Source organism: Manis pentadactyla, chromosome 7 (assembly GCF_030020395.1).
Source record: "Manis pentadactyla isolate mManPen7 chromosome 7, mManPen7.hap1, whole genome shotgun sequence".
Lineage (NCBI taxonomy): Eukaryota > Metazoa > Chordata > Mammalia > Pholidota > Manidae > Manis > Manis pentadactyla.
This window is the reverse complement of record NC_080025.1, coordinates 119,364,683-119,378,846: the sequence shown is the minus strand read 5'-3', so window position 1 is coordinate 119,378,846 and position 14,164 is coordinate 119,364,683.

Here is a 14,164-nt window from a genome sequence, read left to right as displayed (position 1 = left end):
ACTCCAAACAGTTTTTAAGTTTTGTTCATAATAAAATTTTAAGAGAAGACGATATAAAAGAGGAAACCTTTTTAAGTTACTTTTGTCTAATTCCCATATTCGATCTGGTGAATTTTAAGTTGCTGAATCTATGTGTCATATGACTGTGGTTAGTTATTTTCCCTCTAAATTAATAAAACCATGAAAGCAGAAGACAAACTGGAGTCAAATGACTTCGTAATTGCAATTCTGTAATTAATAATTTACGTTTTTCCCTATGCAGACAGCCAAAGAAGTAAATCCTGGATTAATCTCATTGCCAGTTATATTTCAAAGAACATTTGGGAAAAAATATGGCTACAACTTAAAAACTAGAAAAAAAGATCCCTTTTATTTTCTCACTGTAACTTTCTATTTCACTAGTTTATTTGGTATATTCACATTCATAGTCAGATGTGAGGAGTGTCTCCATTTTGGTCTATTTTTTGTATGAGCTTAAACCAAGATAAGAGAAGACAATTGGTAACTCAGATTTTCTAAATTCTCCTTTGAACTCTATAAGAATTATAACCCCCAGGAACACCCTGCTACATTTTTAAGGCAAAGTATTAGGCCAGCAGTAGACTTTGTCCTCATTTTCTGCCTCCCCCGCACTGCCTTTGGCATTTTAGGCTATGTTTTTTTAGTCTGTGATCCCTATCATTAAAGGGTTGGAACTGATGCAGAGCCAGTTCCACCCACTCCACAGATGCAAGAACCGATGGGGGAAAATGAGGCTGAAAATAAGCACCTGTGATTTAAAAGGAAATGCAGTCATCTTAAAGACAAGACATCAAGGCATTGTGAGGCGAAATATGATATTAATGAGCAACGTTAGAACACCAAATGATTTAAGTGGCTATGTACATATGACCCCAAACTGTCTGCCCAACAGTTTTCAAAAGAAAACCAATGATTAATAATGAAGTATTCACTTAAAAAATAGTTCCTTAGTATTTAAATGTTTTTATTTGAAAAATGCTATTCTGCTAATCAAAATATTTTAATACTTAAGAGGGAGGTAGTGCTGGATTTTGAATATTTTCCAATAAGGAGGGCATCTTGGGTAAATTGCTTGGGTTATTTTCCTGCTTTCTTTGGATAAAAATAGATATTTATTGGGACTGTACAAAGCTTTGGGGATTATGGCTGGAAAATTATTTGACTGCTTTTAGGAGTGTGGGTTTTCATAGATGTATTTTTTTATTGTGACATTTTGTTTAGCTTTTAACTTAAAGTCTGCTATTAAACCTTAAGGTTAATCTACAGAAAAGATTCACTAGAACAATTTCAAAATCTTGTCCTTTTACCTAAGAATAAACATCTCTGCATGAAAATTCTCAGTAACACCATTTCCCTCTTGTATGTGTTGCTATTCTCAGAAACAAATTAATAAAGAAAAAACTGCTCCACTGGGTGAAGTTCTGTGTGTCCCAGCTGTACAGTTTCGGCGTCCTCACACAGCCTCCTCTCGAGCACTGCTGTCTCCTTAGCGTTGCTGTGAATGTGGAACATCACAGGAGCCTCAGGACAATGAAGGCACTGGTTCCGTTACAAAGAAACAAAGCATTTTCCCAAAGTGGCTATCCAGCCACTTGACAATGAGATAAATTTTCGTGGAAAAGATTAATGAAGTTCAAAAAGAGATCCTGAGTTCAGTTCTTGGTATAATGTTGTGAAGCTTTTTCTTCTTCCAAAGATGAAAGCACTTATTTCCCCCTTGCCATTCCCCTTTTAAGCTTCAATGGCCACTTCATTAAGTAAAACAATGCTGTCACCATCCATCATCTGCTAGGCCTTAATTCCCCATACAGCTTGGTGCTCTGTAATCCCAGCATGGAGGTCACTGTTTCCATCTTGATTTGCATTTTAATCTATGAAGTCATAATATCTGTAAATTTCCTAAGTGTATTAAGAACTCTGGAGTGAAAAGGAACAAGTACATGTTTCTCTTTTCCGTTTAGTTTCTAACACAGTATGTAATACTTTTCATTTTTTTGTGGGGGGGAAGCAATCTTTGTCTTTTTTTGTTAACTGGTGTATTCTCATCTCCAACAATATTTCCTGATACATAGTAGGCCCCAATATACATGTTAGGTTGGTTAGAATAAATACCTTATACTTGGAAAACACAAATATATACAGGGTATTTTGCACAATTCCATACTTTTAGTTAGTTCAGTACATATCAAATAATGAGACTACTGACAATATATAAAATGTGAACAAGGTCTGAAAGAATCCAAAATGAAAAGGCTCAAAGAATTGTAATAAACAACTTAAACAACAAAAGGATTTCATGAATGTAGATAACGTGTACAATCTTTTAGCTAACAGGTTAGTAGTTTGTTCCTTTCTGCTCTCCTTGTTCTAAGAGGGAATTTTATTATTTCAAGTTTAAAGCCTACAATTACTCTCAAACATGTAGTATTTTCTTTGTTCTGTAAACTCACGCTCAGGAGTTTCCTGGGGACATTTGCAATTAAGAAAAAAAGATATGATTTGTGCTATAAAGCCAAAATCTCCTCCCCTTTGTCCCCACTCTACATATATGTAAATACAACTACTTGATTGTATAACTGTTTGCTTATATAACCAAATAATTAAGATAATATATATATCCTGATGCACTAAGTTTTCATTCTGTTCTCTTCAGTCAATCTTTATTAAGGAAAAATCCATGGTTTGTTTTGGACCTGATTCCTATTCACTTCTTGGTCTTTTCTTTCTTAGACTGCATACTCATAGTTATTTTAAACTTTCTCTGGGTATCTCCACATGTGTTTTGACTGAGACTTTTACTAATATGCATGTCATGAAATTGATCATAAAGAAAGATATATAAATTCACTTAGGATATCAGAGTTCCATCCAGCCCCTTGGATAGGGTAGCACATGACTTAGTTCATGACTAACCCCTTGGAGGCCAGGAGATACTGTCTGCTTATGAAACATAAGGAAGAAAGACACTACACTTGTTTCCTAGCATAGCTATAACAAAGTACCAGGGACTGAGTGGTTTAAACAGAAATCCCAGCAGTTCTAGAGGCTAGAGGTCCAAAATCAAGGTGTTGACAGGGTTTCTTCCTGCTGAAAGCTGTGAGGGGAGACTTCTATCCTTTGCTCATTGATGTCTATTTTCTCCCTATGTCTCCTCACATTCTCTATCCCTCCATGCATGTCTCTGTGTCCAAATTTTCTTTTTTTATATAAGAATACCAGTTTTATTAGATTAGGGCCCACTCTAATACTCTCATTTTAACTTGTGTCTGTTAAAACTGTATTTCCAAATAAGTCACTTTCTGACATACTGGGAATTAGAATTTCAACATATAAGTATTTAGGGGATACAATTCCACCCATAATGCATACTTTGAGCCTATGCTGGATATCGGTTTGTAAAGCCCTATAAACTCAGGATCGTATACTCTGGCATCCTTCATGAATATAGATGATACTCTTTTCCTTTCCTTTTTTTTAAGGAAAGTATAGGTCTGGGAGTAAGGGGGTTCCTCTCCCAGGGCAAGTTCCCTATGAATCTGGTGAAACCGAATTATGACAAGGGGAACGACAGATTGGGTTAAGGGGTTTTATTTCTTAGAATTTGCTCAGAGGGTGGGTCCATGGTGACTGAGGGGCACCAGACCAATCAGGTACCAGGAACAGAGTGGAAGAGAGAAGGCCTTTCCTCTCCACTCCTTGCCGCAGATGCACCAGAGGCTCTGCTGTGGTGAACATCCTTTGGTATGTAAATGGACTAAGGCTGGGTGGGAAATTCTGGAAATTCTGGGTGAAAACTTCCATTTACCCCATAAAAGGAAAGAAAAAATGAATATGATAACCAACATTTAACCTACTTGCTGCTCTACTATTTTCTGTGACTGCTCGTGCTGCTGCTGAATGCGAGCTACCCTATTCAGCTCCTAGTCCTGCCTGAGCTTTCTCTGTTTGCACACCCGTGGTGCACCACCACTCCTTGACAAAAGGAAGGGGAAGTACGAGATCTCACGTCCTGGCCTTCTGACATCCTAATCTCTTTCATGCAGGTACCATGGAGTGATTTGCTCCTTTCTTACAGAAGAGTTTAACTCTGTGGTATTCATTTGCAAGAACATTTTTCTTATATTGCTGAGGTGTATACCAGCATGACATCTATTTGTCATGTGCATATGCTTTGCTCATAATCTGAATTATTAAACATTAAAGATTAAAAAACAAACAAGCAAAAAAGACACAGATATTTAGTAAGTTGAAAATGTGAAGAGCATAATATGAAAAACATATAACCTATTTCTCAGCACCTTTGTTTCCTGCTTTTGTTGTTCCTTGACCGGATGAGATTATATGACTTCCAGTAATTGTGGAGTAAACACTATTTTTTTTCTTAACTGAATTTACAGCCATTTCCCCTGCATTGTAAGGTGGAAACTAGCTGTTATTATCTATAAACATGCATGTGCATGTGTTGGTATGAAAAGATGTCAAAAGTTTAATAAACTTTTATTTGGCACCCACAGTGGACAGTTGTGATGTCCTAGGGTTAAGGACAATGGTGTCTGGTACCTTGAATGATGGGTCCCTCAGAGCTTGGATGGCCACAAAACTGAGGATCTCTTTAACTGTAGTTTGCCTCCTGCTTCAAGACTTTTGAAATTAGTGTTGCTTCCTAGAATCTTAATAAACTGATGGTGCTGTTGATATTATTTAGATCATAGACACAGTAGAATTCTGACTGTATTGCAAACACTGGGATGAACCTGAGTCTAGAATCTATTCCCATATCCTGTTTCAGACTTCTGGGACTAAGCTTTGAAACATCCAGTCAATCCATGAAAATTTGTGATACGAGTATAAGCAATTGAAAATATTACTCCAGAATCAAATCCCTTCAAAGAGGGAAAGCAAGTCAAGAGAAAGTGGTTTGTCCTACCCAAACTTGCAGACCATCTTTCCCTATCCCTGCCTGATTCCTTCTCCAATCCATTCATAATAAGATCTCTATAGTATTTCTAAAATTAAATGTTATTTTATTACTTCTCTGCTTAAATTCCTCTGAGTCTCCTCATAGCCTTTTGATAAAGTCCAATTCTTTGACATTTCAGATCTTTCAAGATCTGAGCTCATGTCTTAAAAGCATGGATCTAGCATTCTATAATATCATCATCTCTTATAACTAGAAAGACTGTAAATGATTTTCTTTTTCTTTCCCATGTTTTTCTGCATGCTGCTTTCTCTGCATTGCCTAAACTCTCACCAAATTTTTTACTCCTCTTCAGACAGTTTAAGCTGGTGAAGTTTAACAATTCAAACTGAGATAGAGATATATATTATGCACTCATTAATCTGGCTGAGAAAACAAAAGACTGTAAACATATTTTTCTATGATTTACTTAAAGAAGTAATAAGTGAGTTATCACATAATTATAATATATTTGAAAGAGTTTTCTGGTATCTGAAAGAGCTAATGTGGTTCTATGTTCCTTAAAGATATAACAAAAATTTCAATCAGGTTAATTTCTACTATAAGCTTGGTAAATTTACTAAATATGTAATAAGTTAATTCTAGTTTATTACATTTTCTATGTATTCTTGCTGTATTTATTGAAATTATTTTCTCCAATGATTATGTACAGAACAAAAATCTTTAAATTATTATTGAATGAATCATGGTTATGAGGAATCAGTGTGTATTCTACTAAGACCAAGCTAACCCTTATCTAATATAATCCTAAATTAAAAAGAAAAATATATGCACAAAATGTAGTATTATAGTTGAAATGTCTGTGCCTTCTTTCATGTCACTCTGCATAATAATATACTCAATAAAAGTATTTTTTTCCATTAATATACACCCTATAGGACCTCTACTTAGCCTTATATAGTTAGCAACTAATCTATTACTAAATTTTATTAAGTGAATAGTAATTTTATCTATAAATAATTAAAATTCATAGCTTTCATCAGTTCAAAACATTTCACCTCCCTCTTAACTCACATTACTTTTCATGTTATTTTTTTAAAGCACAATGATATGCTAAGGCATTGGGGAGAGCAGCAGTTCATTCATAAATTTTCAGGAACATGGAACTAGTTTTGCTGCTGAATATATAAAAAAGTTGCTGGTCACCATATGTACTTGGGACTGAAGATATTACAGCACATTATTACATTCCTTATGACGGGATGTAGGGTACTAAAGTGCTCTAATTATTGTAAGAAACAAGCCCAGGGGAGACAGACTGTCTTGAGTTAAGGTCAGTATTAGTAATAAAGAATTAGCATTGAACTGTCCTGAGAACATTCATGTTCAAAATGCTTCTATTTAGCATATCTGAATTCTGATTATGGTTTTACTTTATTTTACAAAGTAGTAATATTTCATATTTAAAAAATAAATATCAATGGCATATGATTCATTTTAAAAGGTGGTTTCTATTATTTTTGTAACACACTTGAATTCTAAGCTCACTAACACAGATGCAAAAGAATAATAATTGATATAAATGTAATGCGTTTCTAATATACCAGGCAATAGTCTTACACCATATTTAACATATTCTGAGTGGTTTAGCAAATATGATGCAGTATCCTAATTTTCTATAGAAGATTCTCATTCTTATTCATATTTTCGTGTATGTTTGGTGAGTGTCAATGACATTAATTCCATACCTGAATCAGTGCAGGAAGAATGTCTGCTGTTGTTTCCATTTGTTGTGGTTAATTTACTAGAAAATAGCTGACCGCTTAGGGTGTGTCATGAATTATACCTATTTGCTATTGTCCAATATTTGAAGGAACACACAGGCAAAATAATTTAGAAACTGACAAACAATGCCCAGATAGTCTCTCTGTAATAGTGACAACCTAACTCAATTTTATATTTCTCTGTGCTATAAATTTTAGCTATTCCCTGGTGGAGAAATTTACAATGTTTTCCTTAAACATCTAGCACTTGTTAGGATAGTATCTGCACTGGCTATTTAAAAATGCAATTATTAATTAAGGATAATTCACTTTGTATTCTATTTTCACATTATGAAAGGAGAAACAAAAAATAAAGTGCTTTTCATCAGCATTGGGAATTCAGGATGGTCGAAAAGCACCGAGTGGGGCTGACACTTTGATTTTTTAGGGTCAAAATCCTACAGTCTGATACTGATAGAGGAAGACAAGACCATTCTGTAATGAGACCCGCAGGATTTGAGAGGCCCTGTGTTCTGTGATCCAATAGTGAGCTCTGAGTGTAAGAAGCTGGGTGACCTCAGGGCCACACAGAGCTTCAGGCTGAATTCAAAGTGAGAGTTTTATCTGATTAATAAATAAATTAATTAATGAAAACAGAATGAAGGAACACAAGGTAACTTTGGCTGACGTTGAGCATGTCTTTTACCTTGATCATGGTGAAGGAATATGTCCAAACTCGTCAAACTGTATACACGAATATATGCAGTTCTTTGTATATCAATTGTACCTCAATAAAGCTGTGAAAAAAAAGAAAGAGTCAGTGTAGGAAGGAGAGGTAAGAATCATATATTCAGAGGAAAAGCTGTAAGAAAACTCTAATGTTTGCTTTCTTGGTTCATCGGAAAGCAGTGAGTCAGTTATTCTGGGAGAATGCTGTTGGCTGGGATTGTTCTGACTAGACAGCTGGGGAACACTGGCTGCAGTGTGAGAAACAGATTCTCAGAATGTGCATATGAAAATCTGATAGTAGGTGACAGCAAGCTACTAGTCACTGTATTAATGTCCTAAGACCTAACACAATACCACATACTGGATGGATGAAATCAACAGAAGTTTATTCCTTCCTGGTTCTGGAGGCTACAAGTCCTAAATCAAAGGGGTTGGCAGGGTTGTACTCCCTTCAGATTCTCTGGGTAATAATCTTTCATGGCAGCTCCTAGCTTCTCGTGGTTACTGGCCATCTTGACTTTTCTTGGATTGTAACTGAATCAGATCAATTTCTCCTTCTGTCTTCACATGACCATTTCTCCTCTGTGAGTGTTTATGTGTCTGCAAATCTCCCTCTCCTAATAATGCTCCTGTCACTGGATTTATGGTCCCCCCAAATCTAGTATGACCTCATCTTAACTGGATTACATCTCCCAAGGTCCTATTTCCAAATAAGATCATAGACACAGGTGCCTGACGTTAGGACTTTAATATATATCTTTTGGGGGACATAATTCAACCCACAATAGTCACTTTATAACAATTAAATCAGGAATGTAAAGTAGACAGTCCATTTGGAAAAAAAAATTTGGGAGCAGGAGGAGGAGATTGAAGCAAGAAAAAATGCCCAAGGTATACCGTTATTAAAAAGAGAAAAAAATTTACAAACAATATTCAAATAATAATGATGGCTACTTTGACTTAACAGAAAGACAGTGTATAGTAAAAACTTTTGTTTATATATATTTACTTATGTCACATATACTTCTACAGGACAGATTCCTAAAAGTAGAATGCTGTGTAAAATGTATAGCATAGTATATGTTTTTTCTTCCTTTTTAAGTGAAGATTTCCCTTTATAAGAAAAATATATATTTTTCACTCTCCATTCCCATCAAAAAAATTGTTCCCATGTGTTTAAAGTTGAGTAAAATATATTCCAATTTACACAAAACTTAGTGGGCCACAAAATTTAGTTGGAGTATATTTTATGAAGCTGCTCAGTGAAGGGATTATATCTTCCCGAGATTACCCCTTCGGATTTCATTTTACTAGACCACTGGCAGAGTTAAATAAACAGAAAGACAAACTGAGTTTACAATACTGCATTTTAAGTTCCCCTTTCTGAGTTGTACTGTTACATACATATCATTCCTCAATCATTTTGCAACCACTACTTTTCTACAGCAAACACGCAACTCATAGTTCAAGCTCTTTATTGGCACTTTATTTAAAACCAATCTTCTTGGATTTCAATAATTTCCTACAGTTTACAAAAGAGGCAAAATAAAGAAGTACTTTATTGATCTATTTAAAAACAAAAACAAAAACAAAATTCTAGGTCCCAAGATTAGACTTACTTTCCTTAATTGCAAAGTAGGAAAACTACGGAAATGTAAAGAGTAAATGATGAAAAGAGTGTAAAAACATTAGTTTCCAACTTGACACATGGTAGTTAAGCAAATGTGTTGAATCTGAATGTGCAAAATAAATGTAGATCATGCAATTGTCCAGACAATTGAATCCAAAACAGAAAATTTTAAATACTTGCATTAATTAAGGTATTTGGAAATGTCACTTGAAAGTTATTTTGCTACTAAATTATTTAGATGAGAATTAGAATGCTACATTTTTTTTGGCAAACATTTTATCACCAGGCCTGGTTGAGTAATTGATGAAAAATGAAAAGATTAATATCGTAAATTCATATAAACTGCTTCAGATCTTTTAAATGCTTTTTCTTATATTTGAAATATCTGACTTCATCTCCAATCTCTTCTTGCTAATCATCCTTTCAATACCTGATGCTAGAGACATATTAATATTATGTTTTGAGTATATATAATTTTTGTGTAACAAAAGTGGATATTTTACAAATAAATAAAAAATAAAAATGAAACTAAGGAAGAAAAAACCAGTCATAGATCTGAATTTGATTATGACACTTTGGAGGTTCTCAACCAGATATAGTCTAAGGACAAGAAGAACTGAAAGAAAACTTTGAAATTAGTTACTAGCTTTTGTTGCTGTTCATAGAACTGGAGCAAGTAGGTTAATGAATTGGTGTTTTTTGAGAAAAAATACCCTGTTTTTCTGATGTGGTGTACTAGTCACATGGTGTCACTTATGTAGAATCCTGGCCAAAAGTGTTTAACCTGAATAAACCATGAATAAATCATATGCAATATACCAAAATTTCGATTTACTGTAGCCTTGAGTCTTTAAATACGTTAATGCCATGAAATACTGAAGTATGAAGGAACTGTCTGCAATACAGGAGAATGAAGAGTCATGAGAAATACATGCAAAGGATGATGCTTATTGAGATTCTGGACTAAGTTTCAGCAGTTTGAATCTGCACTATATATTAAGTACTAAAAGTGGTATTCCAGAGGTTAGATTTCCAGAGGTGATGTCTATGTTGTGGTTATGGATGAGGCTGTCCCTTCGTCTTTGGAGGTATACAGTAAGTATTCACAGGTAATGTGTCATGCTATATACAAATAGCCCTCATGGGTTTCTGTGTGTGTGTATATGTATATGTGCGTGTGTTTTTGAGTATGGGAAGGAAGGAGGGAGTAAGAGAAAGAAAAGGTGGGAAAAGGAAGGGAGAAGATGAGGGAGAGAGAAAATAATATATAATTGGTAAATCCAGGTGAAGGTTATATATTTGATTTTTTTACATAGAAAGTTGGGGTGAAATTATCCTCTTTGGACTTACATTTAGAATCAGTTTTATTTCAGCTTTATTAATTCTAGAGGAATATTTCTATAAGAAGAAGTCTGAGCAATCATTACTAGATGAAGTTTATACAAAGAAACATGAAATTTGTCTTAGGCAGTCTAATGTAAATGTTAGGGAAAAATAGAGAAAAAAATGAAATAATTAAGACACAGAGTCCTCCCTTCTTTTAGAATTGGAATTTAACTGTAAAGAAAACGATTCCTCTGAACTACCTGTCACAGAATAAGTGAGCAACTGATATGTCATCTGGGAAATAGGTTAAGAGAGGTTAAAATTTTGATCTCCAGAAAACAAGATGCAATCTTGTTTTCAATATGAGGAGGTAAAAACATAAAGAAGAATATGGAATAATGTATTTCCAAAATTATAAATATTTTTATCTTTAAATTGTCACAAAAGGAAGACTAAATTATACCTTGAGGAGAAAAACCCACTATTCCAGGAAGCTGGAATTAGAAAATCAAATAAATTTGCTTCTCTCATTTCTACAAATCTTTAATTCCATGCATTGCATAACCATTCACTATTCAAGCCAGAACCAAAAAGAAACATAAAAGCAGTGTCTGATACAGGACAACTAACATCTATAATACATCAGCCTTAACAGTTATAACAGTGAAAATGTTAAAATGAAAAAGTTTGAAAGATAGAAATGGCAAACAAGGGAAATTGATTGAGTTAGTAGTAAGAGAAGTGCTTCTGTTTAATTGCAAGTAAATTGTTTTATAGCTGGTGGATGTAGTCTAGCAAATCTGGTGAACACTTCTAGTCTAGCTAACTTATTAGTGATAGTCTTCAAGGACATGGTTGTGCTGGCCTTTTAGAGAGATGGACATGGACATATGGTGCAAGGCCCATCTGGATAGGATAAGGCTTATGACTAGAAAGGTCTTCATAGCATTTCATAGCATTTTGGGAATGTGAATGAAATGCCTTTAGAAAGAAAACTTCAGGTTACCATTATTAAGTGGAAGGGGTGTTCTAATGCAAATGACTGTTTCTTATGTTTCAATATAAATTCTTTATGTGAGTGAACAAAATGCACATTATACATAAATGTAGTATAGAATTCTATTGATTAAACTTTTTCTGTGAGCATGAAAGTAAATAACAACACCTAACAGAAAATTGCATTTTATTTACATCTTCTATTCCTCTAAAAGATCCTGAAGTCCCATTTACCATAACAGATTAAGGGATGTTCACCATACTGAATATTCAGAGCTATGAGGGGGAGCATCCCTCCTGGGTTCCCTGGGCCTGTCACAGTTTATACCTGCTTCCTGGCTTCCCATCCAATATTGTAAGTGTCCAATTTGGATAATTCATGTAAACAACTTCACTAATAAGTTCAGGTACTCAATGCTCCCATTGGTTGAATTACATACTGAGAAAATGTGTTATCTTTCTCATGCCGAACAGTTTATACTAGTTACAGTTATTATTGCATTTATGTACTTCAATTAACATATAAACTGATAAATATGAACAGAGAAAAGACTTCTTATTTTAATACAAACTGGGTTAAATAATTTGTAAGACTTAATAATAATTTTATATTCTACTATCCAATTAAACACATATGGAGATACTATATATTTATATTTTATGTTTAAAAAGACTTAAGGACTGGGTATTTATTGGTCATTACTGGGACATAATTTTAAGTTAACTAACCAGTTTCTAGTCTCTACATAACCAGACACCTACTCTACTCACAATTTCTAATATTAGCATATTAAGAATATCAAACATAATTCTGTTTGAAATGAATACAAAAAGCAAGGTATAGTCTCATCCCTTTCCATTTATTTCAATTTATCATTCTTTGATAACAATGTAATCTTTCTCCTTTTGCAAACTCATTTTCATCTTCAATCAAAAATAAATTTTAATATCTTGCTTCTGTATAAGTATATAGGTACTGAATATCCGTGGGCCTGTCACACACTTTCTGTTGCTAAGGTTTTAGTTGGGAGTCTTTTGATGGCATAGCGTTTTTATTCCACTTCAATGTGCTCAGCTCTCTCTCACTCTCTGGTGTCAATTTCTCAGCACAGAAGAAAAATTGACTTCTAGTTCCACACATCTTGGCTTACAAGGGAAGAAAACATATCACCAGCCACCTTGTATTTGCACCTCTTGTCATTTTTCAATAAGTGTTATACTTCTAAAGGGGAAAAAATTCTGCCCCCCATTAAATACATCAAATTAGTGTACCTTTAGTTTATTTATGGAATGCTGCCTATAGCTGTCATATGTCTGACTCAAACTATTTCTAAGAGATTTAGAATACAAAACATGATCCTCTGTTATAAATTGTAAGACATCCTAGCAAACAAAAGTGTTGTTTCTAACAAAGGGAATTAGTGGTTTCTCCTTAGCTGTGCAACGCAGTGGAAGTGGTTAAAAAGAACAAATAAATAGCAGGAGTTATCCACAATTGTACTGTGAATCCATCAGGAATGTGCTCAGTTGCAAGTAAAAGAAAACTTCACCTTTATGACTTACCTAAAATAGATTTTATTTCCTCACTGAGACAAACTCTGAAGGAGGCCATTGCTGATGTTGGATCAGCTGTTTAATGATGCCATGAAGAGACTGAAGCTCTTTATGGTATTTTGTTCCATCTGATGACTGTGACATCACTGTCACAAGATGCCCTTGTCGTTTAAATTATGTATCCTGTTTTAAGGCAATAAAAAATAGTCAAAACAGCAACCTCAGGTGCATGTCCACTTTTTTGCTGGGAAAGAAAACTTTCCCCAGAATTTATCACAGAAGACATTCACTTATATCCCACTGCTCAAAACCGTTACATGTCTATACCAAGATGTAGAGGGAAGCTAAGAAACTGTGTATTTAAATTCCACTATCCAAGTAGAAAAAAAAGAGAGAGAGAGAGAGGAGTTTGGACTGAGTATTGGGTGTTCCCCCTTGAAGGGTAAAATGACAAGAGCTGCACAAGGGTTTGACTGAACCACAACAGGGGAAAGATAAAAAATAATTTGTCCCATTACTATGAACAGAATATATCCTAGCTCAATGATGTTCTTGAAGATTCAGCACAGACCTCTTGTCACTGAGCCAGGAAGAATTCAGTGTCTGCATGAAGAAAGTGTCTTTGTCATTCTCTATTGTTTTAACTCCCATTGCCACAGAACTGGCACATACTCAGTGCAGAGTACGTCTTTGAGGAATGAAATAATAAATACCCCCATAAAAAGATATAACAGTTTGTATACATGTTGCTAAACTGAGATGACTTCTTAAAGGTAGATTCACCCATTTATTTGTTAAATCTTTTATAAAAAAGATTTTCAGTAGCTGATATATAAAAGTGTTTTTTTGATAACTGTGAGAGAGGAACATACACCTATGAGCCTAGTTTCAGTCCTAAAGGCATGTATTTTTCAACTGAATTAAAAATAAGGGGACTTCTTACATGTATTCTATAGTTAATTAAGATTTTTGAAAAAGCAGTCAATATTTTCTTAAAAAGAGAGCACATAAGTTAAGTTTTTGTCAAGACAGAAAGAAAAATGAAGACGTAAGTGTTGGAGGGATATATTAATTTATGATTTAGGGGGTCAGGAAAAACTTTATGGAAATGGTCATCCCCAGATCTTTTCAGAGCCATTAATAGACTCCCTCCCTCTGTGATCATGAAAAACTGACAACTCTCTATTCATTCTTGCCAGGAGTACTGTAGACGTGGTTTTATGTTGC